The sequence below is a fragment of the Buteo buteo genome, chromosome 18 (genome assembly GCF_964188355.1).
Source record: "Buteo buteo chromosome 18, bButBut1.hap1.1, whole genome shotgun sequence".
NCBI classification, from domain to species: Eukaryota; Metazoa; Chordata; class Aves; order Accipitriformes; family Accipitridae; genus Buteo; species Buteo buteo.
The window spans coordinates 29,877,705-29,896,156 of NC_134188.1; the positions used below are offsets into that span (position 1 = coordinate 29,877,705).

The following is an 18,452-nucleotide window of genomic DNA, read 5'->3' on the forward strand; positions in this document are numbered from 1 at the left end:
CATCTTTGCTGAGCACCAGTCACTGACCTGGAATATGCTTTTCTCATTGCTCACTCCCAGTCCAGCCACACAGCCTCATTTCCCTCTGATATCAGCTCTGAGCAGTGACCAGCGGTGGTGACCATCCTCTAATGAAGATGCAGTCAAGCTCCACTGCATCCCTACGCGTCCCATTTCTGTGCCACACCAGGGCTTCCTGCAGGCTGTCCTATCCCTGAAAACACTTCCCCCGCAAAGGAAGCTCTAATAAAATTTCCTCACGCATTAGCCAGTTCCCACAATCCCAGCCCACATGCACCTCAGCAAGGACCTGGCCCCTGCCAATGCTGTATGCCCATCGCAGAGGTGCGGCAGGGCCTTGTCTGCTCCCTGTCCACTGGTGCCCTCCGGCTGTCGGGGTTCTCCCTCCCTCAGAGCCCCGGGGCGGCCCGGCCCCCCCGGCTCTTGGCGCTCCTCGCCCCGCCCGGGGCCGCCCAGCCGTCGGGCCCACCGCCCGCCGGTGCTCCCAGTCCTCGCGCACAGCCCCGTCCCCGGGCGCTCCCGGGCGTCCCGCACGGTGCACTCCCCGCGCCGGGGCTCCGCTCGAGCCCGCAGCCCCCGCCCGGCGCCTCCGCCGCGACCGCTGCGCGCCCGCCCCGCGGCGCGTCTGCCCCGGCGGCGGCGGTCCCGCGCCCGCACCGTCCCGCCCGTTCGCTGCCGGCGCCGGCCCCACTGCCGTCGCGCCGCGGGCGAGGCCGGTCCGGCCGCGGATCCGCGGTGCTGCGCCGCCGCGGGCGCGCCCCCCCTCGCTTCCCCCCTCCACCTCCCGCCCCATTGTCTGCGCAGCGGAGGCAGAACAAAGCACCCGGTCCCGGTCCCGGTCCCCGGCCCGGTCCCGGTCCCGGTCCCGGTCCCGGTCCCGGTCCCGCCCGGCCCGGGCCGCCGTGCGGCGATGCCGACGTGCGGAGAACCAGGCGCGGGCGGCGGGGCAGCAGGAGCGGGTCGGTCCCCTGCGCTGGCACTTACACCGTGCGTCCCGCGCTGGCGGCGCTCACATCCCGCAGGATCCGGCCCCGCCGAGACGTCCCGCAGCCGCTCCGGTATCCTGGCGCTCCGCCGCCGCCGTGGCTTCGGCACCGCTGGCCGCTCCGGGCCCCCCCCCCCTCGCCCCGGCGCTCCGGTGCCCTCCTGTGCCGCGGCCGCCCCCGCGTTTCGGTGTGCCGGCCTCCCGGTGCCGCGGCCGCCCCGGTGCCGCGGTCGCCCCGCGGAGCGCTCGGCGGCAGGCGGCGGGTCGGCGCTGGCTCGGCGCGGAGGCTCCTGCTGAAACCCGACCCAGCGCCGCCCTCAGCCCCCCGCTCCCCCCACCGCCCCCATCCCCGCCCCGCCACCGGAGCGCGCAGGCAGAGCGCGGCCCCGGAGCGGCCCCGGGCAGGGGTCCGTGGCGACGGGACGGCCCGGCGGGCACGGGGCACGGAGGGGCCAGGGAGCAGCGTCGCGGAGAAGGCCGGCACGGAGGGGGAGGAAGGGCTGGAGCCGGGGTGAAGAGGGACAGGGAGGAAGCAAGGGGCGCCGGGAGCGCGGGGAAATGGGAAGGGGTAGGCAGGAGCAAGAGGCAAGGCAGCGGTGGGACGGGACAGGGCGAGGAGAGGACCGGGCAGGGGATGGAGGGGGGCTGTGGGTGACATTGGGAGCATGTGGGGACACGATCCGCAGAGGCACAATCCATTCTCTGCTCTCTGCCACAGCTCCTGCCTAAGCACAGAGCCCAGAGCCCAAGTACCTGTAACCTGCCACCACCTTGCCTCACAGCAGGGCTTCCAATGTCCAGGCTGGAAGGTACTCATCTGTAGTGCCTGCGCTGCTGGTGATTGGGGCCCCACCAGTCTACCAAGAGACAAACCAAGACTCTGGTGAGTGACTGTCTAGGCTTCTCTGCCAGTGGCTTCCTCCCTGGCTCAGCTTGACCACCCAGACCGTTTTTCTCTGCTCCAGACAGGCCAGGTCACAGCAGTATCGCTGTGTCTGTTGGAGGCCACTCAGCCTCCAGGCTGATAATCACTACTGGGCCTTCTTTTATTTCTTAGTAGAGAAACTGCCATTGACTACAGGTGGTGACAGTCCATTGTTAAGATCATGTGCTATAAAGGCCACAGCTCAGTCTGCTTCATTAGGAAAATGTCTAGTTTCTTCCATCAGTGACAATCAATTCAAACAGAGAATATGGACCACCAGACTAATTTCATACAGAAGGAGCCTTTCAAGATTTGCATGTCTGCATCCCTTCCCGAATACCACCTAGGCTGATCTGGATTTAGAAATAAAAAGTAACTCTGGATTACTTTTACTGATCTAAAGGTACCCTGGAGAAACAAATCCTTTTGACCCTGAACAGCACATCTTACAATTCGTGTCATAAATTCACTGAGCTATAATATATTCAGTTTATTTCCTCCTACATCTATCTTCAGAAGGTCACAGGAAGGCAGGAAAAAAGCTCAGAAGTGGGGAGCAAGAATGATAAAGGTTCAGATCAGCTTCAGTGCATAGAACAATTCAGTCTTCATTCTGGAAAGGAGACAAACGAGGGAAATGGGGAAGAGAACAATGAAATCATGAGTGGTCTGTGGAGGGTGATTTTGTTCAGCTCTGTGGAGCTGATTTTGTTCACTGTGTCTTCCAATATGAAAGAGGCATGAAATAAGGCTAACAGAAGCCAAGATCAAAATACACAAAAGAAGGTGGTACTTCATGTGAGGGACTGTGGATCTGGGGAACTTCTTGCCATAGAATGCTGTGGATGCTCAAAATCTACATCGGCCCAAGAGGTACCTGGATTAGTTCACAGAAGAGAAATCCTTTGAGGGTTCCTGAATAGAGGACACCACCTCCAGCCCATGAAGTCATGTGAGTCACAACGAGTTCGGTCTGGAGGTGTCCTTAGGTGAAATATCGTGTCTATGCTTCTCCTGTTCTTCCACACCTTCCCGTGCATCCACTCGTAGCCACCGTTGGAGCCTGGGCTAGAGGGAGTCTTGAGCTGACTCCCAATGACATGGTCCTTACAATCTTGTGTCTGTTCCAGTTTTAACAATGACATTTCAGTCTTGATTTAGCTATTGTGTCCTTATTTCTCTTTATTTTTGTCTACAATTGTTTTTTCTTACATTACCTTATTCCCTCCCAGATATTTTCAGAAACAGCAGTAAGCATATCATTCAGCATCTCTTCTTCTAAAGGAAACAAACCATGTGCTCTTACTCTTATGATCAACTATCCATTGCTGTTATTCTAGTTGCTCTTCCATATGTACGTCTTCTAGTTTAAATTAATGTCTCTTTAATATAGCAGATCAGAATTCCCACTGTGTTCTGAAGAAGTGTCATCTGCACCTTATAGAAAAGCATTTAAGGGAAGGCTTCCTTTCTCTACTGGAAATGTCTTGCTTGCAGTACTTTCGGATGGCATTTGCTTTTTCATAGTTGCATCATCTTACTATCTCACATGTGACTCACACAGGTATTCTTCCTCTTCTGTGGTTTCTGACTAGAGTAATTTCCAGCTTCTGGCCCAATATTTTCTAATACTTTGCTAAGACCAAGATCCACAATGTGATTTAGGCATATACTCTCCATGGTTTCTAATACCTTGGTGTTTGCAGCAGCGCCTTTATTGATATGGGTTCAAATGCATTAACTTTTACTTTTTGATAGATTAATCAAATATGTGGGGCTGATGGTGCTGAAAGATGTTGATGTGATCACAAGGCTGCTGTCCATTACATATAAAAAATTGTGCCTTTGGAGAGGTGTTTGATGACTGGAAATAAGCTAATAGACCTGGCAGATCTTTAATGACACTTTCCATAGAGCACAAGATCTCGTGATCCCCATGTGTTAGAAATCAGGAAAGGAAGGCAAGAGACCAGCATGGCTGAGTAAAGACCTGCTGGTCAAACTAAAGGGCAAGAAGGAAATGCACAGGCAGTGGGAGCAGGGACAGGTATCCTGGGAAGAGTATAGGGACCTTGCCTAGTTGTCTAGGGATGAGGTCAGGAAGGCCAAGGTGCAGCTGGAGCTGAACTTGGCAAGGGATGCGAAGAGTAGTAAGAAGGGCTTCTATAGGTATGTCAGCCAGAAAAGGAAGGTCAAATAAAGTGTACTCCCCCGATGAACACGACTGGCAAACTGGTAACAGCAGATAAGGAGAAGGCTGAGGTACTCAGCCTGTTGCAGGTAACTCCAAGTTGAGTGGGAGTGTTGATCTGCTTGAGGGCAGGAAGGCTCTACAGAGGGATCTGGACAGGCTGGATGAATGGGCTGAGGCCAGTTGTATGAGATTCAACATGGCTAAGTGCCAAGTCCTGCACTTGGGTCACAACAACCCCATGCAACGCTACAGGCTTGGGGAAGAGTGGCTGGAAAGCTGCCTGGCAGAAAAGGACCTGGGGGTGTTGGTCAATAGCCAGCTGAATATGAGCCAGCAGTGTGCCCAGGTGGCCAAGAAGGCCAATGGCATCCTGGCCTGTACCAGAAATAGTGTGGCCAGCAGTACTAGGGCAGTGATTGTCCGCCTGTACTCGGCACTGGTGAGGCTGCACCTCAAATACTGTGTTCAGTTTTGGGCCCCTCATTCCAAGAAAGATATTGAGGTGCTGGAGCGCATCCAAAGAAGAGCAACAAAGCTGGTGGTCTAGAGAACAAGTCTTATGAGGAGCGGCTGAGGGAACTGGGGTTGTTTAGCCTGGAGAAAAGGAGGCTGAGGGGAGACCTTATCGCTCTCTACAACTGCCTGAAAGGGTAGCGAGGTGGATGTCGATCCCTTTTCCCAAGTAAGAAGTGATAGGACAAGAGTAAAAGGCCTCAAGTTGTGCCAGGGGAGGTTTAGATTGGATATTAGGAAAAAATTCTTCACCAAAAGGGTTGTCAAGCATTGGAACAGGCTGCCCAGGGAAGTGGTTGAGTCACCATCCCTGGAGGTATCTTAAAAAAATGTAGATGTGGCACTTAGGGACACGGTTTAGTGGTGGACTTGGCAGTGTTAGGTTAACGGTTGGACTTGATGATCTTAAAGGTTTTTTCCAAACTAAACAATTATATGATTCTATGATTCCCTGAGTCTACTCAACAACTTTTTTGCCTCAGTCTTCACTGGCAACCTCTCTTCCCACACCTCTTGAGTGGATGGACGTCAAGGCAGGGACTGGGGCGGCAAAGTCCCTCCCACTGTGAGAGGAGATCAGGTTTGAGACCATCTGAGGAACCCGAACATACATAAGTCTATGGGACCTGACAAGATCCATCCCAGAGTCCTGAGGGGATTAACTGATGTAGTTGCCAAGCCACTCTCCACGAGATTTGAAAAGTCATGGCAATCAGGTGAAGCCTCAGGTGACTGGAAAAAAGGAAACATTACACCCATTTTTAAAAAGGGTAGAAAGGAGGACCCTGGGAACCGCCGACCTGTCAGCCTCACCTCTGTGCCTGGGAAGATCATGGAACAGATCCTCCTAGAAGCTATATTAAGGCACATGGAGGACAAGGACTTGATTCGAGACAGCCAGCGCGGCTTCACCAAGTCCTGCCTGACCAACTGTTAGGGGTTTGTGTGGCGCGGGTTTTTTTGGTAGCAGGGCAGGGGCCACAGGGGTGGCTCCTGTGAGAAGCCGCTTGAAGCTTCCCCGGCTGCAACCTGGACCCGCCTCTGGCCCAGGCCAAGCCCATCAGCAACAGTGGTAACACCTGTGGGAGAACAGATTTAAGAGGGGAAACCTGCAGTGGGGGAGGAGATTGGAATGTGAGAGGAACACCTGTGCAGATACCGAGGTCAGTGAGGAAGGCAGGAGGGGATGCCCCCGTAGCCCGTTGTGAGACTGCAGGCTGTCCCCCTGCAGCCCATGGAGGTGAACAGTGGAGCGGAGGCCCCCAAAGATGGCCGTGACTCCACAGGAAAGCCCACACTGGAGCAGTGTGTGACTGAAGATCAGCCTGCGGAAAGGACCCATGCCAGGGAAGTTCGGGAAGAACTGCAGCCCACAGAAAGGACCCACATTGGAGAAGTTTGTGAAGGACTGTCTCCTGTGGGAGGGACCCCACGGTGGAGCAGGGGACGAGTGAGGGGTCCTCCCCCTGAGGAGGAAGGAGCGGTGGAGACAAGGTGTGGTGAGCTGACCCCAACCCTATTCCCTGTCCCCCTGCGCTGCTGGGGGGAGGAGGTGGAGAGAACCAGGAGTGGGATTGAGCCAGGAAGGAGGGAGGCCTGGGGGGAAGGTGTTCTCAGGTTTGGTTTTACTTCCCAATATCCTTGGTTTGTTTTGATTTGTAGTAAATGAAATTGATTTTGTTTCTTCCCCAAGTTGAGCCTGTCTTTTGCCCATGACCACAAGTGGTGAGTGATCCCTCCCAGTCCTTATCTCGATGCACGAGCCTGCCTTTATATTTTCTCCTCATCCCACCGGGGCGGGAGCGAGCAAGCGGCTGCATGGTGCTTTATTTGGCTGGGCTTAAACCACGACACCAACCTAGTGGCCTTCTATGATGGAGTGACTACATTAGTGGACAAGGGCTGATGTCATCTATCTGGACTTCTGTAAGGCCTTTCACATGGTCTCCCACAACATCCTTCTCTCTAAATTGGAGAGATACAGATTTGATGGATGGACTATTCAGTGGATAAGGAATTGGCTGGATGGCTGCATCCAGAGAGTAGTGGTCAATAGCTCAATGTCCAGATGGAGATCACTGATGACTGGTGTCCCTCAGGGGTCCATATTGGGACCAGTACTGTTTAATATCTTTATCAATGACATAGTGGGTCTGAGTACACCCTCAGCAAATTTGCAGACGACACCAAGCTGACTGGTGCGGTTCACACACATGAGGGACAGGATGCCATTCAGAGGGACCTGAACAAGCTCGAGAAGTGGGCCCATGTGAATCTCATGAGGTTCAACAAGGCCAAGTGCAAGGTCCTGCACCTGGGTTGGGGCAGGCTCTGATATCAATACGGGCTGGGGAATGAAGGGATTGAGAACAGCCCTGCCGAGAAGGACTTCGGGGTACTGGTGGATGAAAAGCTGGACATGACCCAGCAATGGGTGCTCGCCACCCAGAAAGCCAACCACATCCTGGGCTGCATCAAAAAAAGTGTGGCCAGCAGGCCAAGGGAGGTGATTCTGCCCCTCTACTCTGCTCTGGTGAGACCCCACCTGGAGTACTGTGTCCAGCTCTGGGGTCCTCAGCACAGGAAAGACATGGACATATTGGAGCAGGTCCAGAGGAGGGCCACAAAAATGATCAGAGGCTTGGAACACCTCTCCTGTGAGGACAGGCTGAGAGAGAGTTAGGGGTTGTTCAGCCTGGAGAAGGCTCTGGGGAGACCTTATTGCAGCCTTCCAGTACCTTAAGGGGGTCTGCAAGAAAGATGCAGAGGGGCTTTTTACAAAGGCATGTAATGATAGGACAAGGGGTAATGGCTTTAAACTAAAGGAGAGTAGATTCAGACTATTTGAGGAAAAAATTTTTTACTGTGAGGGTGGTGAAACACTGGCACAGGTTGCCCAGGGAGGTGGTCGATGCCCCATCCCTGGAAGTGTTCAAGGTCAGGTTGGATGGGGCTCTGAGCAACCTGATCTAGTTGATGTCCTTTCTCATTGCAGGGGGGTTGGACTAGATGACCTTTAAAGGTCCCTTCCAACCCAAACCATTCTATGATTCTATGATTTTAACATTACATTCACCTTTAAGAAAGGCAAGGAGGAACTCAACCACCCATTTGTCAGGGTCATCTCTGTTCCCAGAAAACTCATGGACCACATTCTCTCAGAATCTATTTTTGAACATATGGAGAACAAGGAGGCAATCAGGAACAGTCAGCATAGATTTAGCAAGCACAAATTGTGCTTGACCAGCCTGATTAACTTCTCTGACAAAATGACTGGCTATATGGATGAAGGGAAAGCAGTGGATGCAAAATGCCTTGACAGACTTGACAGTGGCTCCCACAGAATTTTCATTTATAACCTGAGGAAGTATGGGCTGAATGAATGGAGCATTAGGTGGGCTGAAAACTGGCTGCACCTCTGGGTTTAAAGGGTAGTGATCAATGACTCAACATGGGGTTGGAGCCTGGCAGCCAACAAAGCATGCAAACATTGATTTGGGACCCAGTATTGTTCAGTATCTTTAACATTCTATGATAACACAGGGTGCAAGTTTGCAGATGACACTAGGAGAGGTGGCTGATACATTGCACGGCAGAACTTTGGTCCAGAGACATGTCTAGTAACTCAAAGAATTGGATTAGCAGAAACCTCGTGAAGTTCAATAAGAAGTACAAAGTTCTGCACCTGAGGCAGAATAACCCCATACATAATTGGTACGGGTTGGGATCCAACTGGCTGAGTTACAGTCCTGCTGAAAAGAATGTGGAGGTAGGGGTGGACACTGAATTAAGAGTTGATAGTATGCTTCCATTGCAAATAAGGCAAACAACTTACTGCATTGCATTAGGAGAAGGGTGAGCAGCAGATCAAGGGAAATAATTATCCCCCTTGACTTGGGAGGTGCTGAAGTCACACCTGGAATCCTATGTACATTTTTGGCTCCCCCTGTTCATGAGGGATATGGAAAAACTGTAGGAGATAGGTAGGGGCCTGGCACACACAATCGATTTATAAAGAGAGACTGAAGAAGCTGGGTTTGCTCAGTCTAGTGATGAGTAGGCTAAGGGTTTTTTTAATGGCACCCTACTGCTACTTGAAGGACAGGTTAAAAAGATGATGGAACCAAATGTTTCTCCATAGTAGCAGACAACAGAACAGTAACAATGTCAGCTTGGGAGATTCAGAGTGAATGTTAGGGACATTTTTTTCACCAGGAGGGTAGTGCAGCACTGGAAAAAGCTACTCACAGAGGCTGAGAATCTCAGCTCCTTGCAAGTTTTCAAGGCTGATCCGACCTAGTATTGTTGACAGTCTGTCTTCAAATGAGAGGTTGGAACTATGCATTTCTGGACACCCCTTTTAACCATGAAGGGCGGTCTACTATGAATTTCATTCAATTTCTGTTATGCTACTCCTTAATAATAGCTTTTTGCTTTTATAATGTTCTGGTCACCCTCTATACTCACAATGCTTCTTTGTGTCACTGATCAACCTTATCAGCATACTTTTTTTTTGGGGGGGGGGTGGGGGGGTGGGCTGAGACCTTTACTGAAAAAAATTAAATAGATGAGCTCCAAAACTGATCTTTGAAAAGACTGTGCATTTCATCAAGCATAAAACTTCTGATTTACTGGTAACCCTCTTTTTTTTTTTTCCAGTCTTCCACTTCTTACAGGTTTTGTATTAGTTTCTGTTTTCTCCATTTGAATAAATAATTTCTCATGTGTTACTGTAGCACTGCAGTTCAGATAGTCTGATCAACCTTTTTTCCTGGCCCCCAAAAAATCACTTATAAAGTTGTCTAATGTGCTAGTCTGGCATGATTTAGCAAACTTGCTGCATTTGATCACATTTGCCATTTATCGTCATATTTTCAAATTATCATTTCCCTTTAAAATCTGCTTTGAATCCTTCATACTACTGCAAGCAATCTTCATTCTCCTAGGTCATTCACTTCAGTCCTCCTTTCTTCAGTATCTGTGATGTTTGTTATTCTTCAGCCCCATGGTGTTACCTCAGATCATTAAACAACCCTCCTCTCAGACTTGCAATTTGTACACAAGTGCTGCCTCTACTTAGAGATGGAAATTAGTGGATTCCTTCTGGTCTCCTAGTAAATTCTAATTTACTATATATTCTTGGAGCCCTTTGGCAAGAGAAGGGAGAACAGATCCATATGATGGGCATGGACATTCAGAGAAATCTTGGACAGTCTTTCTGACATGCAAGAATCTTTGGAGCTGTATGTGGACTGGTAGAAAAATCTAAGTCAAGCTATGCCTTGTAAGAGCAACTAAGACACAGAAACAAGAGCAGAAATATGCTACTCAGCTATTCAGGGCAGAAGGATACTGGTAATAGTAAAGGTTGGGACCGGACTGCAAGGCTCCCAGCTGTGTCATGCCTTTTAATATTAATGATATGGAGGCCAGAGTATGGAGAAGGGAGATGACTGAGTTTTTTGGATTAATCAGTGCTTTGGTGAACTTCAGAAACTGAAATAACATAGGAGTTGGTGAAACATGGCAAACTGGAGCCAGTAGTGACCAAAGCATAGCTGGAAGGCAGCACAGAAAACATGCTCTCTGCATGCTTTACATTTCCCTAGATCTACAGGCAAATACTGCAATGTAATGGGATGTCATGCTATCTCTCATGTTTCTATTCTGCCACCACAATGATCCTGATCCTGGAGTCGTGCACGTCCCCACCAGGACTGGACTCTGCATGCTCCCACCCTCATCCATAGCAGGTGGGATGTGGTCTGGCAGTTTAGCACCTTCCTGCTAGATGGCATCTTGCTCCTGAACTGGATAGGAGCAATCTGGCAGGTAGCCCAGCAGGACTAAGTTGCTCACAGGCTTCCACTCTTGCAGGCTGGAGTCTGGCTCAAAAGTCCCAAACAGGAAATCCTTCGAGGATGTGTTTAGGCTCTGATTCCCGGATGCTCACAGCAAGCAAAGGCTTCCTGCATTCAGAATGGATGTTAAAAATAAAAGAAGACAGGCACCTGCTAGGAAGATACATGGCTGGGGTTGGGGGGTGGGGCGGGGAAGGGAGGAGCTTTCCCTAAGACAGAAGTAAGTTTTTTCAGGTGAGATCCCAAGTTTGCCTCTGCCATTTGGAATGCCCTTGAAATCCATGAAATACAGAGAAAAAGTTGCAAGGTCATTTCACCTAGCAAATGGAGCCAGTACCTCAGCTTTGCAGCTCTATATTCACAGCCTGGTCAAAAAGAAATGCTGCTAGTGCACTGCTGCTGGATGTAACCTGACTAGACAGCTTTGAACCTCACAGTGGAAGAGTTCTTCTGCATCTCCTGCTTGTCTAGATGGACACAAAGCTCCTGTCATAAAGTCCTTGCAACAGGCATATTTCTGTGCCATAGGGTTTGTTCACGAGCAGCCTGGAGCCCTGAATGTAAGGTCGGCTCCCTGGGCTGCATCTAATGGGATGGTTTTAAGGTAGAGCAGGTAGAGTTCATGGCTTTTGTTAATTTGTTTCTGAGAACGTTTACAATCTTGGAAATGTGGTGAAGCGCTGGAAGCAGCTGGATTGAGCAGTGGTCTTAACATCATGCTTATGCTACATCATGCTTGAAGTAAGGTTGCCCAGCTATCACCTCCCCTTGCTTCCCATCTTTCTTATGGTAGGCTGGTAAGGACTCCCACAGTCTATTTTCCAGGGCTCTATCTAGTACAGTCCTAAATGCCCTGAACACTTGATTGTCAACCTTGCCTCATTTTTAGAGAAATTTTCTAGCACAGCAAAACCTGTGAAATAGTTGGGCTAAAACATTGCTCCTTGCTACCTCCTTGTCTTGAACTTACATTATACCATGCATCTTGCAGGCTGGGAGTCCCACTGTTCATCGTTTCATCTGCCCCAGCCCTGGACTTGTTCTTAATTTTCCCCATTCCTTGCATTCCCAACTAGCAGCTCTCTTGTAATTCAGCTTGGGACTTCTCAAACAGCTCATTTGCTATTATTTTAAGTTATAGCAGCATCTAAAGGTTAAGACTTCAAGTGCAGCAATAAGACAATTCATGCCCAGAAGGCAAAATAATCAAAAGCGAAGACAAGTAAGTAGATACAACAAAGAGCATGGAAGGATAAGGCTACAAGTGAGATAGCAGTTAGATTCTTTGCAGGTACTTTCTAAACAGCATAGTATAGGTAGATTTTAAACAGTAGAAAAAAAATCTAGGGCTGTCAGCTGCTTCATTCCCATACCTCAAAGAGGGTTCAGCTGAACACAGAAGTCCCTGTCATGCTCAGCAGATGTGTACCTAACTAGTTTTTAAAGTCCTCCCATAATGAAGACTTCATAAACCTGCCAGTCAATCTGTTCAGTGCTAAATTTTCTTTGCTATTATTTAAACCCGTTATTTCTTGTACTATCTGTCATGAGCACTGGAAATAGATTGTTCTCTTTGCAACTGTCCTTTACAAATCAAGGCGGTTATCATATCTTCTCACTCTTCTTTAAGCTAAACCGCCCCAGAGCATTTAATCTTTCCATACTGTATTTTCTCAACCTCTAATCATCTCCTCTGGACTTTCTCAGATTTGTCTACATTCTCTGAAGTGCACTGACTTAAGATTGGACACAGTACTGTGGCTAAGGGCCTTATCACAGCAAAGCACAGCCAGAAATGATACTTATGCATCCTGCAAGTCATATGCCTGTTTATACCATCTCATATGATGTTGTTTGTTTTTTGCAACAACATATCCTCAGCTGATTCATAGTCAGCCTACAGGTCACTATAAACTAAACATGGAGAACTACTGTATAGACTGCTGTTTCTCAGTGTCTACCTGTACAGCTTACTGTCACAGAGAACTACTGTATAGACTGTTGTTTCTCAGTCTCTACCTGTACAGCTTTGTTCCTACCAAGTGGATAATCTTCCTACCAAGGAATAATAATAATTTTAATATTTCTATCAATGTGGCTTACTGTCCTGACTAATAATCTGCAAGGAAGTATGGACTGATTAAACAGAAGCACAGAGAACAATAGGGAAATTATATTACTGCAGCTTTAGTGATGTAAATTTAATGTTCAATATTTATAAAGACTGTAGAAAACTCAAAGTGGTCAGGGAAGAGTCGTAAGAATGAGTCAAGATCCGTAGAACAAGTTTCTACATGGAGAGCTTCAGAAAGATTAAAAAAATAAGTGATTTCTAAGTATCTGTAAGAAAGAAAATTTTTAATTGTGTATAATGTTTCAACCTAGCAAATGAAGGCAGAACAGGAGCAATGGGGTATAACTGCAGTTATACAAACTGAAAGTAAAGAGCAACAGTTCAATGGAAGGAGGAATTAATCACTAGAATAAAGAAGAAAAAGGCGTAACAGATTCCTAGCAGTCAAGGTTGTCCATCTTTGGCTGGACAGGGTGCTGGACCGTCTTGTCTAGACCGTGCTTTTGCCAAGAACGGTTGGAAGAGATGATCCTTGAGGTCCCTTCCAACCTGTAAGTCTATGATTCTATGAACTTTCTCAAGAGATGTGCCAGTTCAGCGGAAGTTACAGGGTTTGAAAGAGGAGTCTCTCCCTGAGGTTCTATGAGCTTTGTGATTCCCAAAAGACACAGACAGTGTCGCCTGGTCTTAGTGTCTGAACTGCCCTCTGAATCTGTGTGCTGCTTGCCCCATTAAAGTCTTCCCACATTGATGGCTGAACTGTGTCAAACCAAGAAATTATTTTTATGATGAGAAAAGGGAATGAGAGAATGATGAGAAGGAAACCATTTAATACATTTTAGTCTATGAGCCAAGATAAAACTGAAATCAACATTTCCAGAGAGGGAAGTTGACGGAGCTGAGCCCTGTGCTACTGACTGCTCTACTTCCTGCCCTGGCTTCTTCCATCCTCCTCTTCTGGGATCTCTTCATCCATGTTTCTGCAGCAGGGTGACCTCATTTGGCAGTGGCCTCTGCAAGCATACGCTGACTAAAGCGCACCATTCTCATAGGTGCCTCTTAGAAAGCTGCTCACTAAGGCCTGGACTTCCTCCCTGGTAGCAAACAAGTCTCCTTCTGTTCCCCTGAAAATCAGCTGGGAGGAAGTGAGATGGGGAGGTGGTTTCCGAAATACTGTGGATTGTGATTACAGACATAGTCTCAGATCCATGGGGTGGGGGTGGGGAGCACAGGAGCTGCATGGGGAATCCAGATTATTTTGGTGTGAGGTAAACACGAGCCTTTGATCAATGGTGTTCACAGACAGATACAAGCCGAATGGCAAAGGGCCTGCTGGTGTTTTGTAAAAGGAAAAAAACAATTTGAGGAATATCCCTTCCCAAAGTACATGGCTTTTGCTTTGGAGGAGTTTTCTATATATAGTGAGGTGATTATTTCAGAATGGAAAATGTTTGTTCAGGAAGGAAAGGCTCTGAGATCAGCAGAGTCAAGTCTCACCCACATGCTGTCGGCTCCATTGGACTCTTCTGCCTAGCAGCAGGGAGCTGGGAGGAGTCTGCAGGGGCGATGTGACTGTCCAGGAATCACCCACCTACACCTGAGTTCTCCTCACTCAACATCTTGGGTTGAAGCTCTGCTCTGTCACAGAGGGGCAGGTTCTGAAGTAAGATCTGATGATTCCTCCAGGAAAAAGAAAAATGCAGATGGTCTGACCTTCTTTTTGCCTTTGACAAATTATTATCCAGAACCGATGCTCACTGGGATGCAATGTGATATCCCGCAAATACACTACACTCCTCTGCATGCCAGCAGGCAACCTGGCAACAATGTGCACACGGACCAAACGGCCCGTGCTAAATATGCTGCATGCATATATAAGGTCTGAACTGCACTAAATATACCCGCCGCAAATAGACACAGGAAGCTGTGGTTCTTAAACTAGTGAGGACGACACAGAAGCGCACACACTCCTCTGCTCTCTCGCCCCCCTCCCAGCAAGGCAGGCAGGAACTGGTATGATACAGCTCCATCTAGTGGAAGTTTATCTATTACACAGTCTTAATCTCAGGATTATTAGTTATTTTGTGTTGGAGCATTGCTTATGAGTCCCAGATACAGACCAGTGTGTGTGCTAAACTTATCGCGCTTAAATTATTTTAAAAGCCCGAAAAAAATCATTAACTTGCAGTTTAAGCTGCTCTGACGCACATAACTTGACAAAGATGTTCCATTACGAAACATCAAACGCTCTAATCCAAACCACAATCCAAAAACATCCCATAGGTTAAAAATGCACATATAAGCCTACCACACACTTTAAAAAGTTACTCGGACCTCCAGTTTAAATCACAGCTGCATAGCTCCTCCAACAGCTGAATCAGGCTATAAACAACCACTTAGCTGGTTCTGCTTTACGTAACCTTTAAGGGCCATAACTGAACTAGCAGGAGGAAGAAAGTAGATTTGGTTTATGAGACAACGATTCTTAAATATCTAAAAATAACTCAGGACACTGTGAGACAGAAGAAGGGACGGGTAACCCAGGAGGAGTATAGAGATGTTATCCAAGAAAGTAGATATGGGGTAGGGAAAACCAAAGCCCACCCGGAGTCAAATCTGGCAAGAGATGTGAAGTGCAGCAAGAGAAGCTTCTGCAGGTATATCAGCAGCAACAGGAAAACTAAGGAAAACGTGGGTCCACTGCTAAATGGGGCAAGCACCCTGGTGACAAAGCACGCAGAAAAGCAGCTTTCAGGAATCCCAGGCCCCTAAAACCAAAGGGAAACTCTGGAGCAAGGAAGACTTACCCTTAGCGGAGGAGGGTAATGTTAGGGACCAGTTTTATCAGACCGGGCTTACACAAGTCCCTACGACCTGATAGAATGCACCCACAAGTGGTGAAGGAGCTGGATGACATCACTGCAAGGCCACTCTTGATTATCTTCGAAAGGTCATGGTGACTAGGGAAGGTTCCTGAGGACTGGAAGAAAGCAAATATCACTCCTATCTTCAAGAAAGGCAAAAAGGAAGATCCAGGGAACCACAGGCCAGTCAGCCTCATCACAATTTACTGTAGACAGAGAATTATATAGACATGCCCCATTTTTTCCACCTTTCCTTACTGCATCCCCTACCTCATGGATGCTGTCAGTGGAGCACATCAGAGAGGTTTTATAGTCCTACCTAATGAACTTCTGGAAGGTGTTTACATTTTGTAAGGAAGACATTTATAAATGCTATAAACTGGAAATTGTACCTTGTCTGCTTTGTGTGCCTGTGACCTGAAGGCAATTTAGTGGCTGCCAAAGACTTCCATCATCAATCATAGGTAAGATCCTTCCCTGTTCATGTTCATCAAAGAGAATATCAGAGAGGAGAAGAGGATCATAAATTTTGAAATGTTAAATTTAAAATCACACTAAAACTTATAAAAAAAAAAAAGATATGAAGGGTAAACTAACACTCTGGCTTTAAAATCTGTGACTCCATGCAATAGCTGTGAGACTCACATTCTCTGCAGTTACATAAAGTATCACAAAATTCAAATGGAAGGAGGAAAAAACATGCCCTGCAGGTAGGTGTTTTTAAAGGTGACGCGAGAAGTGTTTAACCCATATGGTTACTGGAAGTGTTCAAGGTCAGGCTGGATGGGGCTTTGAGCAACCTGATCTAGTGAAAGATGTCCCTGCCCATGGACTAGAGATTTTTAAACATCCCTTCCAACGCAAACCATTCTATGATTCTATGATTGTATGACTCTGTAATTATCCTCCCTGATGTTAGTGTACTGCATGACTGTCCCCTTGATGTTGGGTGACAATGACAGTGTTTTGTGCTGATGGCAAGACAGTAAGCAATCAAAGAATCATAGAATAGGTGAGGTTGAAAGGGACATCTGAAGAACTTCTAGCAAGCACTGCCAGCTCAAGGCAGTGTCAACTACAGCAGGTTGCTCAGGACTGCATCTGGTTTTGTTTTGGATATCTCCAAGACAGGAGACTACACAACGTCCCTGAGCAATCTGATCCAGTGTTTGACCACCCTCACAGGAGAAAGTCTTTTTGTATGTTTAAATGCAATCCTGTGTTTCAATTTGACAGTGTCAATGAGGGGATACCTTAAGGAACAGTGGAAAAAGTGGGTTATATCCATATAATTATTCTCTGTAATAAATGAAGAAGTGAAGGAAATAATGCTGGAAAATGAGGAAATCCATAATAGTCCTTGGTTTTACTAAGATTTGTTTCACAAACTGGGATTGGGTACCTCCAAACCAGAATATATGCAGTCTTCATAAGAAGGACTGAATCACAAAATAATTGAAGTTGGAAGGGACGCCTAGAGATCTAGTCCACCTCCCCTGCTCAAAGCAGGGACAACTAGAGCCTTACTAACATTGAAGCAAACAACATCCACTGCTCTCCCCTCCTACACCAAGTCATCTCATTGTAGAAGGCTATCAGGTTAGTTAAGCATGATTTTCTCTTCATAAATCTTTGCTGACTACTCCTGATCACCTTCTTGCTGCCTTGTGTTTGGAAATGGTTTTCAGGAAGATTTGCTCCGTCACCTTCCCAGGAACTGAGATGAGGCTGACCAGCCTGTAGTTCTTTGCGCTTCTTGAAGATAGAAGCACATTGGCTAAGGTGTCTCTCGGTGTTCCCTTTGAAGCTATGGCACTCTCTGATGCAGTGTTACAGTACTTCAGCACTCTGAATCCCATTCCATGTTTTAACAGTCTAAAATTTCAACCAGTTTTTTTGTTTGTTTTGTTGTTGTTGAACTGAGGCCCAATATCACACTTTCATTGGCTAAGGCACCAGACTTTCCTGTATGAATAACTACTTCAAAAAGATAATAAAGATAAACTTAGAATCTCTAGAAATGGAAAAGAGGCTGATTTCTACACCTGAGAAGCATGGTGTCAAAAGCACAGGTGCTAGTAGTAATAAGGGTATGGAAATGCTCATTTCTCAGATGGAAACAATTAGAATTTAATTTTAATTTGGTTCTTACATTGCCTCTGGAACCCAGAATGGAAAGAATGGGCATACATAACTGTAGCAATTGATAATGGAAACAATTTTTAACCAATTCTACCACATTAGAAGTGAAATATTTGGTAAGTATCTAATGCAGTACCTATATTTAGGAAGAGATTTCTTAAAAAGTATTTTAAACAATTACAGGTCTGTTAGCTTTATTGTAACAGAATGCAAAACCGTCCTGGATGGAATCTTACAAAACAGACCAATTCAGCTCAAAAGCAGGATGCAAGCTTTTAACAGCCTAAGTAATTCACAAATGAACAACTTAACTAATAATGTTGTGAATTTCTGGTCATTGGTAACTCCTGAATCAAAATGTGTTTGTGTGTGGTTTTGCTTTGTTGTTGTTTTTGGTTTGTTTTTTTTTTTTCTTTCCCAAATGTATGTTAGTGAGTCAAAGAAAAGATAATTCAGGGAAGTTCTGTGGCATGTGTTTTACAAGATGACAGACTGATTCACAGTACTCTTTCTGTGGTTTTATGATTTATGAATGATAGTAACTGTATCTCAGATTAATCTGAATCCTACTGTTCTGAAGATAAAACCCATGGTTACACATGAAATTAGACTGTAGATCTTATAACTGCAAGACATACTTAAATGAAGAGGTCAACAAGATTCAAGGATTGGAGGTTTTCAAGGATAAGAATATTCAGTGTTACATTACCATGGATTGCAAAAAAAAAAAGTTTTAATTATGGGAACATGCCTGCTTTTGGCATAAGTCAAATCTGTATCCTGCAAATAGAAAAGGAAGCAATTAGGAAGGGGAAATAGATAACTTCTAAGTGACATAATTCCTAGGTCATGTAAAACTGAAGCCAAGGGAAA

At 47.0% G+C, this 18,452-nt stretch overlaps 1 protein-coding gene across 1 annotated transcript in view; it reads right to left on the reverse strand.

Annotated features, from left to right (window-relative positions):
- DCHS1 (dachsous cadherin-related 1) overlaps window positions 1–1,270 on the reverse strand; it is a 54,269-nt gene extending 52,999 nt beyond the window's left edge. Inside the window, exon 1 of the mRNA XM_075050399.1 lies at window positions 1,006–1,270. The gene's annotated coding sequence lies outside the window, so the exon portion shown is untranslated. The remainder of the gene's footprint in view (window positions 1–1,005) is intronic.
- Between the last annotated feature and the right edge of the window lie 17,182 nt (window positions 1,271–18,452).